Below are 18,613 nucleotides of genomic sequence, written 5' to 3'. Positions count from 1 at the left end.
CACTCAAGGCACCAAATCCATCATTCACTCCCCGGTAGTTGCGCGCATCGTGCAACGATGGCCAAGCATCATGCCTAGCCAATCGTACGACCAGGAGAGGAAGGTTAGGGAATTTTGCTCCAGTCAAGACATCATCACACGATATATGTCACATAAGAGTTAGGTATTATGTTTAGCAGGCCGTGCTATAGGGCAGCAACAGTACACACAAGGCGTGCCAACCTTTGAAAATGATATTGTAATTTTATTTATTTTCTTTTTCTAGGATGGAACCATACAATTTTTTGGTTGGTCAAAGTTGGTTTAGTTTTCAATTATGTTGATGAATTTTTTTGAATATTATTTGTGATTGAATGATTAATAAATCAATAAGCATGCCCATAAACATATGATAAAACATGCCACAAAGATTAGAGAAAGAATGTTACTCAATCTTATTTGCATATTTAACCATTCATGCTTGAAACCGAAATAAAAGCTTGCATGTTTTTTAAATACTAAGTGAAAGAAGGTCCCTAAATAAGACCTACAATCTCCATCGATGGTCTTTGTGTGATAGCATGAGAATACTTCAAGTCAGTTTTACCCCAGCCACAGTTAAAAGATTTCCTTTGAAAGGACAACTAGAAATATGTGATTCTGATTGAGATAATCTCATGATAAGGATTCTTGGATTGAGTTTTTTCCTCCTAGTGAGAAAATTTTTATTCTAAAATTCATTTCAAAACACTTCAATCGGTACATGCAAAAAATAGGTCAATTCAGCAGTTTTTTGTTCAATTTCACGCAGAGTCAAATTCTAATCAATACGAGTCAAGGAAACAAACCCTTGGCCTCTAATTTCATATAAAGGACACGATAAGCATAAATACCCTGTTTAACTTCTATTCTGATAGACTGAATATCTTTCATAAGGAATCGTAGAAAGATGCGACGATTTTTTCCAGAGAAACCCCAACAAAAAATACATACTATTCCCTTATTTGTATCGAATCGATTATAACCATTACCTACATTCCAAAATAAAAAAGGACACCACAAAGAATCATAAAAGAGAACACATTTGTGATAGGTGTTGATTTGATGGTTATACAATCAAGATTATCTTAGTTAAGTAACTCCCATCGAAGCTCTATTTAAGTTAGAATAATGGTCAAACGTGAAATAACTATTAATGTGTGTGGTGTGTAAGGGTTAGATTTACATTTTAATTGGATGACAATCCATATTCCTACTAGTTAATTAAAATTTTATTTAAACCTAATTAAAAAATAATTACAATTTTTTTATTTGATATAGGTTTTTTTTCAAGATTTTAGAAAACCTTAATTCAAGAAGTTCTATCATCCACATTGAGAACAAGTTTATTAATATATTTTTTATTTTACTTATTAATGAGATGATGAATTATAATTTATTGATAATGTATAAGAATCATGCACCAACGATATATCAAATATAACCCCACAAAAGTAATAGTGTTAGAGTTGTGTAACTCAAATTCTAAGAGATTGCTTGCAAGTCAAGTTAAACAAAATATATCTTCTTTTTAGAAGATTTTGCATTTATGAGCATAATATATTTAGCATTTATTAGCATAATATATTTGACTTTGATTAGAATTAGGTTTTTCAACCTATAAATAGATGTAGTCGAAACTCCTCTTGTAATCATTTGAATTTGACATAGTGAATTTTCTTCTCCTCTACCCGTGGTTTTTTTCCCGAAAGGGTTTCCACGTAAAAATCTGTGTGTTCTTTATTTCTCTTTTCTTTGCGATATATTGTCATTACCAACATTTTATTTTTACAAATTGGTATCCAAGCTTCCAGGTTGTTCATCTCGATCACTGTAATAGCGTCTTTGAAGTATGAAATTCTGCTGTTGGATCACAACACCAAATTTTTGTTGTGGTAGATTAAAATACAAGCAGTTCTTGCACAAATGGATCTAGATGATGCCCTGCTAGGGATAGATAAAATGCCTTCGACATTAACAGATGAAGAGAAAAGCGTAAGGATCGAAAGGAGTTAACACAATTACATCTGCATTTGTCTAACGAAATTTTACAGGATGTGATGAAAGAGAAGATCGCCGCTGCATTATGGAAGAGGCTGGAACAAATATGTATGTCAAAAACTCTAACTAGCAAGTTGCACAAGAAGCAGTGTCTTTATACTCATCGTTTGGAGGAAGGTGCGTCTGTGCGTGAACACTTAACAATGTTTAAAGAAATTCTCTCAAACTTGGAGGCCATAGAGGTTCAGTATGATAAGGAAGATCTAGGGTTGATTCTACTTTGTTCGTTGCCCCTATCTTATTGAACCTTTAGAGACACGATTTTATATAGCCGTGATTCTCTCATAATTGATGAGGTTATGATTCTTTGACCTCGTATGATAAGATGAACCATCTTGTGGTTAAACCCGACTCTAAGGGAGAGAGTCTCATTGTTCGTGGGAGACAAGAACGGAATGCTGATGATGATCGTGGAAGGACATAGGAACGGAATCCTCGCGATAAATCTAAGGGTAGATTGAATTCTTCAAACAGAGGGAAAACTTGTAACTTCTGCAAGAAGAAAAAACACATTAAATTTGAGTGTTATAAGCTACAAAACAAGATCAAAACGGAGGCTACGAATCAAAAGGGAAAACAACCAGAAAATTTCGGTGAAGCTGATGTTGTAGAAGACTACAGTGATGATGAACTTCTAGTCGCTTCTGTCAACAATTCTAAAGTGAGTGAGAAGTGGATCCTTAATTCAGGTTGCACCTTCCACATGAGTCCCAGTCGGGATTGGTTTACAACTTACAAAACAGTGTCTGAAGGTGATTTTTTGATAGGAAATAATGCTTCGTGTAAAATTACAGGTGTTGGAACGATTAAAGTTAAGATGTTTGACGGAGTTGTCAGAACACTTAGTGACGTGCGACATGTTCCAGAATTGAAGAGAAATTTAATTTTTTGAGTACTCTTGATTCAAAAGGGTACAGATACACAGCTGAAAGTGGGGTTTTGAAGATTTCCAAAGGTTCCCTCGTTGTGATGAAAGGGCAGAGAAAGACTACCAAGTTATATGTTTTGCAGGGCTCTACTGTTACATGTGATGCAACTGTCGCTTTCTCTTCCTTGTCAAATGATGATATTACTAAACTTTTGCATATGCGCTAGGGCATATGAGTGAGAATGGCATGACAGAATTGAGCAAAAGAGGACTTCTTGATGGGTAAGGAATTTGCAAAATAAAGTTCTGTAAGCACTGCATGTTTGGGAAGCAAAAGAGAGTTAGATTCACTAGATGAATCCATAATACGAAGGGAACAATAGAGTATATTCATTCTGATCTGTGGGGGTCATCCAGAATGTCTTCGAGAGGTGGAGCTAATTATATGCTAACTTTTATTAATAATTTTTCCAAAAAGTTTGGGCATTCTTCCTGAAGCAGAAAAGTGATATGTTTTCCGCATTTAAGTCTTGGAAAACTATGATTGAAAAACAGTCAGGAAAACAAATAAAACACCTCTACATAGTCAATGGCTTAGAGTTCTGTTCTGATGAGTTTAATGAACTATGCAAGTCAGAGGGATCGTGAGATACTTAACAGTTTGTCATACTCCACAACAAAACGGCATTGCAGAATGAATGAACAGAATGATCATGGAGAAATTTTGATGTATGTTGTCGAATGCTAACTTACCAAAGTCGTTTTGGGCCGAAGTAGCCTCTACTGCATGTTTTTTGATCAACCGATCTCCATCCGTTGCCATTGAGAAAAAGAATCCACAAGAGGTATGGCCTGGTAATCCTGCTAACTATTCTGATTTAAAGATCTTTGAGTGTCCTGCATATGCTCATCTTAATAATGAAAAATTGGAACTGAGATCCATTAAATTTGTTTTTCTTGGTTATAAAACTGGTGTAAAAGGGTATAAGTTATGGTGTCCTGAAAATAGAAAAGTTGTGATTAGCAGAGATGTTGTTTTTGATGAAACTGCTATATTACCTAAATTATCTCTTAAAGACTCTTCCAGTAAAGAAAATCAAAGGTAGGTGGAGCATCAGATTAATCCAGAATCTACAACAGAGTCGACTCCTCAAGCTAGTACAAAAATTTAAAATAGAGTTGATTCTTTACCACAATACTCTATCGCCAAAAACAAAACTAGAAGAGAAATTAAACCTCCAAAGAAGTATGCCGAGGCTGATCTAGTTGCTTATACTTTAAATGTGGCTGAAGATATAGATGCAAACCAAGAGCCATCTAATTACTCTGAGGCGGTTAGCTGTGAAGACGCAGAAAAGTAGGTGTTCTCTATGCAGGAAGAGATGGAATCACTTCACAAAAATAGAACATGGGATCTTGTGAAACTTCCTAAAGGTAAAAAGGTTGCTCATTGTAAATGGGTGTTTAAAAAAAAAGGACTCCAGGAGTTGAAGAACCCAGATATAAAGTAAGGCTTGTTCAAAGGATTACAGTCAAATTCCAAGAGTGGACTTCATAGATGTGTTCTCCCCAGTTGTGAAGCATAGTTTGATTCGAGCTTTGCTTGGTATTATGACCATGCATTATTTGGAGCTTGAGCAGTTAGATGTAAAAATTACATTTTTGCATGGAGAACTTAAGGATGATATTTACATGCAACAACTAGAGGATTTTATAGTCTTAGAAAAAGAGGATTATGTTTGCTTGCTAAAAAGTCTCTTTACGGTTTAAAATAGTCACCAAGACAGTGGTACAAAAGGTTTGATTCCTTTATTACTTCCCATGATTTCAAAAGAAATAGTTTTGACAGTTGTGTTTACTTTAAGAAAAATAGTAATGGTTATTTTGTGTATCTATTCATTTATGTTGATGACGTGTTGATAGCAGTAAAAGATAAAGGAGAGCTAAGAAAGGTCAAAGCCCAACTAAGTGAAGAATTTGAGATGAAAGGTTTGGGACCAGCAGAGAAGATACTTGGTATGGAGATTCTCAAATATAGAAAAACAAGTAAATTGTACCTAAGTCAGAATGGGTACATTGAGAAAGTTCTTTACGGGTTCAATATGCAAAGTGTTAAGCCTATTAGTACTCCTTTAGTAGCCCATTTCAGACTTTCATCGGCTTTGTCTACACAATCAGATGATGAGATTGAGTACATGTCACATGTTCCATACTCTAGTACAGTGGGATCTCTCATGTATGTTATGGTTTGTTCACATTTAGATTTATCATATGCAGTCAGTGCAGTTAGCAGATACATAGCGAATACCGGTAAAGAACATTGGAAAGCAATTCAATGGATTTTAAGATACTTACGAGGTAGTGCTGATGTTTGCTTACATTTTGGAATAACTAGAGATGGAATCATTGGGTATGTTGATGCTGATTTTACTGGAGACCTTGATAAAAGAAGATCTCTCACAGGTTATGTCTTTACAATCAGAGGTTGTGCAATCAGTTGGAAAGCCAATTTGCAAACTACAGTCGCTTTGTCTACCACTGAAGCTGAGTGCATGGCAATTATAGAGGCTTGTAAAGAAGCTATTTGGTTGAAGGGACTCTTTAGTGAACTCAATGAAGACCTTCAAATCAATACAGTATTTTGTGACAGCTAGAGTGTCATCTTCCTTACAAAAGATCAAATATTTCATGAGAGAACAAAACACATTGATGTTCGACATCATTTTGTTCGTGATATTATTGCTCGTGGTGATATTGTTGTGAGCAAAATTAGTACTCATGAAAATCCTACAGATATGATGACTAAGTCACTTCTTATAACCAAGTTTAAGCATTGCTTAGATTTGGTTGGTGTCCAATGTTGAAGTTAAACCCTTATGGGGTTTTATGGAAGAGGTGAAAAATTTATTCGTTGAGAATTCGTGTCAAGGTGGAGATTGTTAGAGTTGTGTGACTCAAATTCTAAGAGATTGCTTGCAACTCAAGTTAAACAAAATATATCTTCTTTCTAGAAGATTTAGTATTTATGAGTATAATATATTTAGCATTTATTAGCCTAATATATTTGACTTTGATTAAAATTAGGTTTTTCAACCTGTAAATAGATGTAGTCGAAACTCCACTTGTAATCATTCGAATTTGACATAGTGGATTTTCTTCTCCTCTAGCTCCTAAAAGGGTTTTCACGTAAAAATCTGTGTGTTCTTTATTTCTCTTTTCTTTGTGATATATTGTCATTACCGACGTTCTATTTTTACAAATGGAAAATAAGTCAAGTGTTTAATAACAAAAAAATTTAAAATATTTAGAGTTTAAAGATGAAATAGGATTAAAACCGTTTTGTTTCATAATTCCTTACATTAGGCCATGCATTCATCGTCCAAACATGAGAACAACATTAGCACATCAACCTTGGTGTTTTTGTTAATTTCTTACCAAATATCTTTGCTTCTCTTGTCGTTGAGGCACACAAATATCACTCTTAACAAGTTAGTAAATGGTAAACAATTACAAACACATCCATGTCTTTCCGCAATCAAAACTTTTACCCCATTACATTAAAAACTGAATTGCTTAAATCAATATTTATCTCATCAGATCTCTTTGTTTAAGGCAGTCTTTTCACTAATACATCTGTATTTCTGCTTAAAAAGATGAAAGCCCAAATGTTATAATGAATTAAATATTTATTATATAAATTCATATATATATATATATCTAGAAAAAAACATATAAATTATAAAAATTTTATAAATATAAAATTTCTAAAAAATAAAATAATGTAAAAGAAATTAGTTGAAAATAATATTATTATTAAAAATTGCAAAAATGATAAAAAAATAATTTAAAAAAGTTTTAAAATATTTTTTCATAAAATACTAAAATATATAATTCTAAAATTCTAAAAAAATTATTTAATTTAATTTTTTTTTGCAATTATTTGATTTGAATACATTTTTTAATTTTTATAACATTTTTCAATTTGTATATATTATTTTGAATTTTTAAACTTTATAATTATATATATTAAAACTTTATAAAAAATCAATTTTAAAAAAAAATTTAAAATTTTTTACCTTTTATATAGGATTATTTTATATTTTTAATCAATATAATATATATAATATTAAAATAAAGACAAATAGTATGTTCTAAAAACGCCGTATGACTAATCAATGTCAATCAATGTCGATCAACCATCAATATTGGTCTAAGTTAAAAATGGTTATTAATATTTAAATATTTAATATTATAATTTTCTATTTTTAAATTTAAATTTAATATTTTTATTTTAAATAAACCTAATTATCACGTGGCATTATTGGCCAAAACATGCCACGTGGAACTATTCCGTTGGCCAAAATTTCTTAACAGATTCTTTTAACCTCTATTACAAAATAGATAAAAAAATAGAGAAATTTGATACTTTAACTACCAAATTAGGACAACAAAAATAAAGTACCAAAGAAGAAAATTAGGTATACTTCAATGATTAAATCGTGAATTAAACCTTAAAAAAATTGATGGCAACTCCATTTGTGAGATTTTAAAATTACATCATGAGGGTCGCAAGTTCACTTCTACACACCACTATTCAGAAAGACAAATAAAAATAAACAAAAAACCTTTGAGATAAATAAGGTAAAAGTACTATGAAGATTTGTATACTAAGAATCACATTACATTTTGCCCTTATATTAGATAAAAGCAATTTGATATCTATACACAAAATCAAAGAGCAAACTAATCTTCCTATAAAAATTTCAATATATTTTTATCACTAAAAACTGATCTCTGTATATCAACATAATATACACGTGAACTATCTAATTATTTCGTTTACCAACCGAGTTTTAACAGTAGAAATGAATTAAATTTTTAATAGAAAGGACCCATTTGCTCTTTAATCTAATATATAAAGACTAATTTATTTATTTTTTAAATAAAAAAATACAATTAAATTTTTATATAAGGACCTCCATGATATTTTTCCTGATAAATAGAACAGGGATGAAATATATTTTTCCCATTACATCAAAGTTAAAACCTCAACAAGAAATCCCATTATTATTTTCTTTTATTTGTTTTTGTTTTAAGGAAACCAGACCTAGAAAGCTCAAAATAATAATAGTAATGATAACAGAATGCATGTATGGAGTGAAGGGATATTATGAGCAGAAGATAATTGAATGCTAAACAGCTAAGTTGGAGGAGCAGTGATTAAAAGTTTCATCAGTACCCACCTCGGCTCGGCTCATCTCATCAGGTCAGGTAGCAGCAGACAAGGGTTGAATGGCGGCAAGCGGAGTAACTTGGTATGAAAATGCTAGTTCCCATAAGTCTACCAAACACTTCTTCACAAGCAACGCTTGTCTCATAACAATCCTATAAACAACAAATATACATGTATTCATGCATGTCAATAGGAAATATATATATATATTTCCCTTTGTCTACCAGAAAGGCATTCATGATTTTATTTTATTTTTTACATTAGCTTATGTTAAATGTTTAAAAAATATTTAAAAAATATGTTTTGAATAAAATAATATTTTTAAAATAAATCTTAAAATTACATGTAATTATATAATGTATAAAACTTTAATTTTAATTCATATCCTACAAATTTTAAAAACAAATCAATTTAATTGTATTCATATTTCAAGGAATGATTTATCATGCTATTTAAATCATCTACAAACTACCTTCATTATAATAATCTTCTTTATTGCACTTTTAAGTTTCATTAAAGAATAATTTTGTGATTTAGCATAGACTCTTAAATTACATCAATAAAAATTTAATTTAGTCTTTAAATATACTCATTTTTCTATTTTTGTATTTGAATTTTTTTATTCAAATTAATATCTAAAATACATTCATTTCAAAATTTGGTACCTAAAGTATGCCTCCATTATATTTTTTTAGTACATTTTTTGACAGATGTTAAAAGCTATCTTATAGACAATCACAAAGTGCCACGTAACATCTTTATGTAAAAAGGCAAGTATTTTCTTTTATTAAATATATATACACATTAAAAATATAAATAAATATATATAAAAAATTAATAAAATCTAGAAAAAAACATATAAATTACAAAAATAAAATTTTAAAAAATACGATAATTGAAAAGAAATTAGTTGTAATTAAAATTATTATGACAAAAATGTGAAAAAATTGTAAAAATTATTAAAAAAATGTAAAAAAATGTTTAAAAACAATATTTTTATAAAATTCTAAAATATATAATTAGAAAAATTCTAAAAACGTATTTAAATTTCTAAGGTTTTTTTGCAATTACTTGAATTTATAAAATACATTCTTTTTTAATTTTTATAAAATTTTTAAATTTTTATACATTATCTTGACTTCTTAAAATTTATAATTATAGCAGATTGAACATTAGCTCGATTGACATGGGCATTATTGCCAATGCAGGAGGACATAGGTTCAAGTGCGCTGAAACTCATTATTCTCCTATTTATAGGTTGAGGAAGGGCTATAGGTAGTTCTAAGCATTATTTCAAAAAGAATAGATATGATCAAAACCTATAATAAAATTATTCAAAAATAATTATAATTATATATTTAAAATTTTTATATATTATATATTATTTTTTATATATTTTTAATCAATATAATTTATATAATATATTTTTAACCCTAAAGCCCCGCCTAAAATTTGAACGGATTTGGGCAAAAATATTAGGCCCATTTAAAATATGGACCAAGCTTGGGCTTGAACATTCAAGGCTTTAGCACGGCTCGTTTTTAAGTTTATTATACTTTATATTATGTTATTTTTATATATTATGTGATTTCAAACACATTAAAAAAATAAAGCTATACTAAATATATAATACTACTCTAATCTAAACATTAAAATAATGTTAAAATGACTATAAAAAAGTTCAATAAATTTAAAAAATAAAATTATTAAATATTAAAATAACATAATACAAATATTTCTTTAAAAAATAATATGGGGGGACCTAAAATGGGTTTAGGCTAATCTTTGGCAAATATTGACAGATATGGGTAAAATTTTAAGCACATATTTCAAGCCAGGCCAAGCATGGGAAAACATAAAATGACTAAATTACCAAATAAAGCCCTTTTTAAAAAATTATGGAACTAGGCCGATTTTTTGAAAAATTACGGGAATGTGCCGTTTTTATAAAATGCTTCTAGCTAGAGTTGTTTTAAGGGAAAACTCAAAAAAATGCTTCTAGCCGGAAGTATTTTTCCCTATGACAAGTAAAACGCTTCCAGCTTAACGCGCTAATGAAAAATGCGTCCAGCTCAACGCGTTCCTCCCCCCCCCCAAACAGTCACTTCCAACGGCTATTTTAAATAGTCGTTGCCCCCCCCAACGGTTAAAAAAACTATAACCCCCGGCACCTACTAATTTCTCACATTTCTCTCTTAAATCTCTCAAATTTTCTCAATCCACTCAAATCTCTCAAATTCTCTCTTAATTTTTTTACTAAAATTCTATTTCTATCTAAATTCTATTTTTTATTATATTTTTATTAATATTTTCAAGAAATATTTTTTATTAAAAATTATTTTGTGTTCTATATAATTTAGCAATGGTTGGGCCTTTAATCCGTCTTGATAACAAGCACATCTCCTTCAATCAATTGCAAATGGTAAGAATAATTTTTAATCGTGTAACAGTCCGTTTTCAGTAGTGTCAAAAATAGTAGTTTCGAGACCACGATTCCGATGAGTGAATTATTATTTTATTATTTATTTAATATCTACATGATTATATTAAGGTTGTATTAAAATTTAGTCAAGAAATTTTGAAGTTTAAATGGTTAATTAGGTGAAAAGGACTAAATCGTAAAAGGTGAAAAAGTTGAGTTCTATTAGTTAAAGCAGTCAAATAGCTATGAAATTTTAAACTAATGGGCTAAGTTAGTAATTATACCATTTAAATAGTTAGTGGATGTGCATGGACAAGGTTTTATTGAAATTATTGATTAATGATAAGGGTAAAATAGTAATTTAGAAATTAAAAAGAAAATTAAGTAAAAGATGAAACAATGTTATCATCTTCCCATTTTCTTCTTTGTTGGCCGAATCCACCATTTTTGAAGGGGAGAGAGCTTCGTTTTGAATCCTTCATTGCATGGTATGGTTTTGCGCCCCGCTTTTAATGATTTTTATGTTTTTGAGTTCGTTTTAGCTTAATCCAGCTAGCATGGGGGTTATTTTGTAAAAATTTTAAAAGGTTGAGGGACTTTCCATGAATTTTTTTAATTAGGTTTTGTAGTTATTTGATAGATTATTAATCTTGGTTGTGAAATAAACATGTTTTGTTATGTGATTTTTATGAAATTGCATTTAGGGATTTATTTGTGAAAATAGTAAAATTTCATATTAAAATTATGAAATGTTGGTTTAAGTGAGTTGGTATAAGTCCCCATGAAATTCGGCTAGCTAGTATGGAGGATTAAAATGGTTAAATTTTCAGTTATGAGCTTAAGGATGAAAATGTGAAAGGTCAAAGTATTAGGGGTAATTTTGTAATTTTTTTATAAATATGAAATAATGATTAAATTAAATACTAGAAGTACTTAATTGAATAAAATTATTTTTTTAGATCAAGATAAACCACAATCAGACTTAAATCGAGGAAAAGCTAAAGCTTCAGATTAGTTCGACTCTACAATTACGACCCTTGTTATCGAGGTAAGTTCTTATGGACTATGATCATTTTCATGTTAGCTAAATTGATTATTTGCTATGTTGTTTTAATATAAATGAATTATAATATAAGTGTATCAATGCTATGATGAATTGACAGATAACGAGTCCCGTTTGAACCTTAAGATTTATTAGCATACAAATGACATGTCATTAGGGATTTCATGTTTCAGGTCCTGGTCTTAAATGTCCTATCGATGACTGAGGTCCTGCATTTGTTGTGGATTCTTTACAGCTCGTGTGAGCAGCATCGTGTAGCTTACATTCCAACCCATAGCTACTGTGAGCAAACCCATTTCACAGCTCGTGTGAGCATTGATGTAAAAGAAAGTGTAACGCCCTGAATAATTTATTTCTATTTCTGCAAATACTTAACATAATTGTGTGTCTGCTTTAGTGATTAAGTGTTCTAGGTGTGTGTATGAGGTCTTGGGTTCAAGTCCTACGTTTGCAAATTTTTTTATTTTTTCTAATCCTAGCCTTATCCTTGGTGGGTTGGGTTATATTTTATCTTTAGTAAACTTATATCAGAATGAGCTTGCTAGTTCGAGTGGTAAAGAGTTAGTGTGTTGGAAGTCCTGTGTTTGAATTCTTACCTGAATGTGGGTGTTAATTTTTGCTCTGTTGTTTGATAGAGTTTCGATAGAGCTAAAATTCTGAGGATCAAGTGGTTGGTTAGTGGGTTAGTGGGGAGTTGATATTTAGTAGGACTTTGGTTTCAAATTAAATTAAATTATTTTATTTTTATTTTTATTTTTTCCCAAAAATCCCTTGTTTCTGACGTTCTTCTTTTTCCCAAATAGAAATGTAACACCCCTAACCCGTATCTGTCGTCGAATTAAGGTTACGAGGCATTACCAGACAAACATAGATCAGCAAAGTCGTTTATCATTTTTTATACACATGGTTATAATAAATTTTGTACAAGCATATAATTAAAACTATCCGAACTGAGTTACTATAATTATTATGCAATCACTTATGCAACTTTAATAACAATACAACATGACTGAACATATTATTTATGTATATGTACATGTATAATGCGCCTCTTACCTAAAACAAAAATCACATATTAAAATAGAATTTACTAGTATACATATGTGCATACTATTTAAATAAAAAAATTTACCTTATCTTGATTACTTTTAAACTATCCATTTAAGCTACCTAAAACATATTTAAATCTTATTCATCATTTACCAATTAGATATGTACCAAAACAATCATCAAACATATTCATTACTTATCATTTAACAACCAAACTTATATGACTAAACATTCAGACATAGTATATGTATATTTGACAATACTAAACCGAATCAAAAAGACCAAATATACCACTTCATTCTTCATGAGATTATGCGAATATGAACACTTTATTGAGAAAATTTCATTTACCTATATTGAAACATATCATACCATTACGAATCTAATCATAGTGATCCAACCATAATTGGTTATATCAATAGTATCCCAAATTCACATGAACAAAAATCAATCAAAGCACATATGTTCAACCATTTCATTAAATACATATTCGGTTCCCCGAATTCAATCTCATAGGACCAAGTTAAACTACCTTAAAACATAACCAAAATTAACCTATGTTTCAACTACCATAAACACACCTTTCAAATGAGCTATTCATAGCCGATTATAGGCCAAACTTTTCATTGTTCATTTCCGAAATATATTCAAAACAACACAAGCATAAAATACAAATGATCATTTATCCATAATAAGCTCAAGTAATAGGCAAATACCAAATCAAACTAATCATAAGCTACGTATATGCATATCATTGCTTCCTGCTGAGATCAAATTCTAAACATGCCACATAATCTATATCATGACCAAAAATGCATTATCATGACCAAAATTACTTAAATATTAGAACATTAACAAAATAGTTGAGCCATTTTCGCATGGCTAATCATATACAAATTTCAAAACCGATCAAAACAAACGTTAGCCTATAATGCCATATGTTCAAAGTTTCAAGCTTTCAAAAATACCAAAATAGAGGTCGATAGTGTGACGGATTTCTCTGACAATTCCCGAGCCCATAACTAGCTTCCAAAAATCTATAAAACAACAAACGAACACACACAATAAGCTTAAATAGCTTAGTAAGTCATAAGCAATTAAATCATTACAATGACATACATAATTCAATTAAGCTAGGCCAAATCAAGAAAACCTTAACCACATATATATTTATCTTACTTGTAAATTTATATATCATCAAATGAACATTAACCCTATAATGTCAATTGGCCAAATGTGATTAGTCACATGTACATATAAGTAGCCCTTTTGTAACCAACAAATTTCATATTTTCATCTCAAATACTATACTTACCTTACTTTCATAATCATTTAACTTCGTACGTACCTGAACCATTTAGCTCGTTTTCACATTCGATATTAACTCGATATTGCATGTTGAACCCTTTGGAATTAAATAGGATACTCGGATAACTCGAAAAGCTCATTCAATGCCAACGTCCCAGACGTAGTCTTACATGAAATCAAATATCAATGCCACTGTCCCCGACAGGGTCTTACACGAACTCATATACGATGCCAATGTCCCAGACATGGTCTTACACGTAAATCACAAATCGATGCCAACGTCCCAGACGTGGTCTTACATGTAATCACATATCGAAATCCTATGGCATGACATATGTATCTTAACTATTCCTAAGGTTCGTACAGGACTTTTGTATGTCGTAACTCGATCGATTCAAATTCATAAGTAATACTCCCATGCTTAATTCAATTCGGCATATACACATACATTTGTAAAAATTCAATTCGGCACTTATAAAATATATACATTCAAATTTAACTATATTTAATTACTTATATACTTACCTCGGACGAAGACAAGCGGAAGGAATCGACTACTCGACCACTTTCGACTTTCCCCGATCTAATTCCGTTTTCTTTGGTTCTTAATCTATATAAATTCAAATTTGGCTATTTAATAATACATTTCATTCAAATTTATTCCAAAAACACATAAATGGTAAAATTGCAATTTAGCCCCTAACATTTCACATTTTTCACAATTTAGTCCCTATTTCACAAAACACAAAATACACATAATTTAATAATAACCTAGCTTGGCTGAATATTCCCTTAGCTCATATAAGCCCACATATTTCATTTATTTCACATTTTATCCCCCTCAATTTTTTGTTTTCTCACTTTAGCCCAATATACTCAAATTTATCAAAAATCTAAATACAAAACATATTAATCCAACACATCTTTCATTTTTCATCAACTATCATCACAAAACTTACAAAAGCATCAATAGCATAACTCAAAATCATCATCAAATTTTGAAATTGAGGCATGGGCTAAATAGAGTGCTAAGCAACAATCACAAAAACATAGAAATTATCGAAAATGGATCGAAAACACATACCTAATTAGCTAATGCAAGTGTTGAACCCTAGAACTCTTTTTCTCTTTTCTTTTTCTTTGTAGCTTCGGCAAGAACAAAGATGATGATGACCATTTTCATGTTTGTTTTTATTTAATTCATAATAATATAACAATTACCATTTTAACCTTAATCATATAACATTAAAATCCCACTAACTAATGTCCATACTTGTCCATGCATTAATTAAATGGTCCAATTGCATCATAAGGACCTCATACTTAAAAAACCATGTCAATTCAGCACTTTAACAAATGGCACATAACTTTTGCATTTATACAATTAAGTCTTTTTTCACATTTCGGCACACAAACGATAAAATTGATTCGTGAAATTTTCACACATATTAATTCACATGCTATAAACACGTAAAATAATATAAAAATAATTTTACGACCTTCAATTTGTGGTTTCAAAACCACTATTTTGATTTAACTAAAATCGGGCTGTTACAAAAAATCCCTTTTGATATTCTTTTCTTTTTCTTCTCTCTGACGAAAAAAATAATAAACTCTCCATTCTCTACTTTCTATTTCTATCACTAATCCTTACTCTTGGGCATTTCGAAACTTTGGTTTTTCGTGTAATCGATAAGTGGGGTTTGTTTGTATTCTTTTAGCTTTTGATTTCTGAAGGTTGAATTTTGTGAATCTATTGCATAGGAGAAGGCGGTGAAGTAGTAGTTCCACTTCAACGGTCTAATCTGTGCGAGTGAACGGGTGTGTAAGCGGTAAATGAGTGCACATTGCTCGGTTTAGTTTTGAGGAATTTTTAAATTGATTGCTAATTTCGATGTTAGGTACTCTGTTTTTAGATTTCAAAAGGCTCAAAATTATTTTCGCATCAAAACCGTACCAGGTGTGTCCTCAAAACACAGAAAATCGAGCATTGATAAAAGTCGAAAAACCATTCTGTTGACGCCAAGCGGGCGTGTGCCTGGCCGTGTAGTCAGCCATGTGTTCAACGAAAGCTTGGTCGTGCGCTAGACATGGTCGTGTAGTGGTGTAGGTGTGGCTGTGTGGGCCGACATAGGCATGTGGGCTCATAATTTTAAAATTTTCCCTAGGGTCGCACGGGTCGTTCCGATCGACTGTGGGCCTACCGTAGGGTCGATAAAGGATAACCAAACCCTAGATTATGTGATCTGATATTCTGATAGTTTGCTCTGAGTAGGACAACATTATGCATGTTTGATTATTCTGTTATATATATCTGATACCTGTATGAGAGCATGCTAAGCATGATATTTTTGTATCTGTATTCTGTATTTATGATTGGGGTGGGAATCGTATATGTAGAGGAAGTGATGTGCATGGGGACTTTTGCATATATTCTGGCAGCTTGACTGCATATTATCTGTTGTCTGTCGTATCGACACTATATGGCATGTAAGGATGGGTGGGTGCTTTTAACCCCACATGGTGTGATGGGATGGTCTGAGTTGGTGTGTAAAGGATGGGGGTAGGATTCTGTATATCTGTTATGTATATCTTATTATGTTATCTGTACCTGTAAAGGACTTATGTTTGAATCTAAATCTGACACTGAGTTTACGAAAACTCACTTCTGTTTATCTGTTCTGTTCAGGTAACCCATGGACTTAGGCGGATCGGTGTGACAGAGCCTCACGGTGACCATGAGTTCGTAAACGGTTTAAGATTATGGTTTTTATTTTAATTTAAGGATTAATTCTGAGAGTTTTGTAATAATTGAACTCTCCGAACTGTTAAGTTTAAATTTTGGGATTTGGATTTTCTTTTTAACACTTTATTTGCGACGGTTATCTAAAACATGGTTTTACTAAAACAAAGGTTTTCCAAAAATACGAACGGGATTTTGTAATACAACGTTTTCTATGAATTCCACTATAAATTACATTTTGGCAAATAAATTAATTAAATTACGCTTTCAGTAATAGTCATAAATGAATATGAGTTATAAAACTTGAATGATTTATCGAAATGACTTAGTTTTAAAAACCCTTTTTTGTGGCATCTCTAGATTCGGCCATAACGTCTACGCCGAGTTTGGGGTGTTACAGTTATATGGAAAGGCACACTATGTGTGAGCATTCCCGAGTATCCGTTGTAATTCTAGATGGTTCAATGGGTAAGAAAAAAAATGAAAAAGGTAAGTATGCAAATGGAATGAATCATGATCTTATGAAAACATTGATGAATTAAATGATGTGTTTATATATGGAAATCTACTTATCTTATGGTTGAATTCATTTGTATCGTGGACAAGTGCACTAACTTGAGAGTTTGATGAAGTTGTATAGGCTTACACTAAGCTTATGGCATTGGTAATCATTTTATTCTTAAACTATGACTTGTGCTAATGAAATGGTAAGTTATGTTTAGGTTTGTACGAGCTTACTAAGCACTCATTGCTTACGTTGTTACTTTCCTTTTTTTTATAGATTATCGAAAGCTCGATTGGTTAGAAGCTCGTCAGAGTCCTATCACACTATCCAGTAACCATTTCGGTAGTTTTGAGTATTTTGGCCAAGGTTAATAATGGCATGTATAGGATCTTTGTAATGGTAGTTTACGAATTTGTTAATGGTGATTTGGTATGTAAATGCTTTGAAGTTTATGTCTGGTTTGATGAACCTTAATACATTGCCAAGTTATGTCATTTTGATCACTTTTATGTGCTTGCGTATAAGTTCCTTATTGGTATGTTTGTGGTGATATGCAAGTGGTCTTATAGGATGTTATTTGGTAGTTAAGGAAATAAGTTGGTATGCTTGGAATATGGAAATATTGACTTGTTTTGGTAAATGATGTTTTGATACAATTGTGATGCCTTTGAATGGCATATTGGTTAGATGAAGTAGGCTGTTTGAAATGGCATGATATGTGTGTTTGAATAATGTTTAAATCCCTTGAATGTGTGCCCAAATGATATAAATGGTTAGGTATGATTTAGACTTGAAATGGTTTGATTTTAGGATCAAATTATAGATCACACGGCCTGGGACACGGGCTGCCACACGGCCGTGTAGCACACATGGCCTGACGACACGGTTGTGTGTCATTTGAAATTTATTATTGTTTCAAGTCAGTGAGTTACACAACCTACAACACGGCCATGAAACCCTACTTAGTGAGTTACACAAGTGAGGGCACGAGCTGGGACATGGCCATGTGTCCCTTTGTTCGATTGTTACACGGCCTGGGCTATGTCACACGGCCGTGTGACCCTTGTTTTCCAATTTTTGCATCTTTCTCCCAAATCTTATATTTTGTTTCAAATTAGTCTCGAACTGCTTCTAAGCTATTTTTAAGGCCTCGAAGGCTCGATTTAGGGACAAAATGCATATGATTGATTGATTTATAAAAATTTTAATTTATTTAATGTTATAACGATAAATGCTTTCTGATTGATCGGTAATGCTTCGTAACTCTAATTCGATGACGAAGACAGGTTAGAGTTGTTACATGTCGGGCGATGCAACCAGAAAAAAATCAAAATTTGTGGTT

This window comes from Gossypium hirsutum, chromosome D08 (assembly GCF_007990345.1).
Source record: "Gossypium hirsutum isolate 1008001.06 chromosome D08, Gossypium_hirsutum_v2.1, whole genome shotgun sequence".
In the NCBI taxonomy this organism is placed as follows: Eukaryota; Viridiplantae; Streptophyta; class Magnoliopsida; order Malvales; family Malvaceae; genus Gossypium; species Gossypium hirsutum.
Note: the sequence above shows the minus strand (reverse complement) of the source record.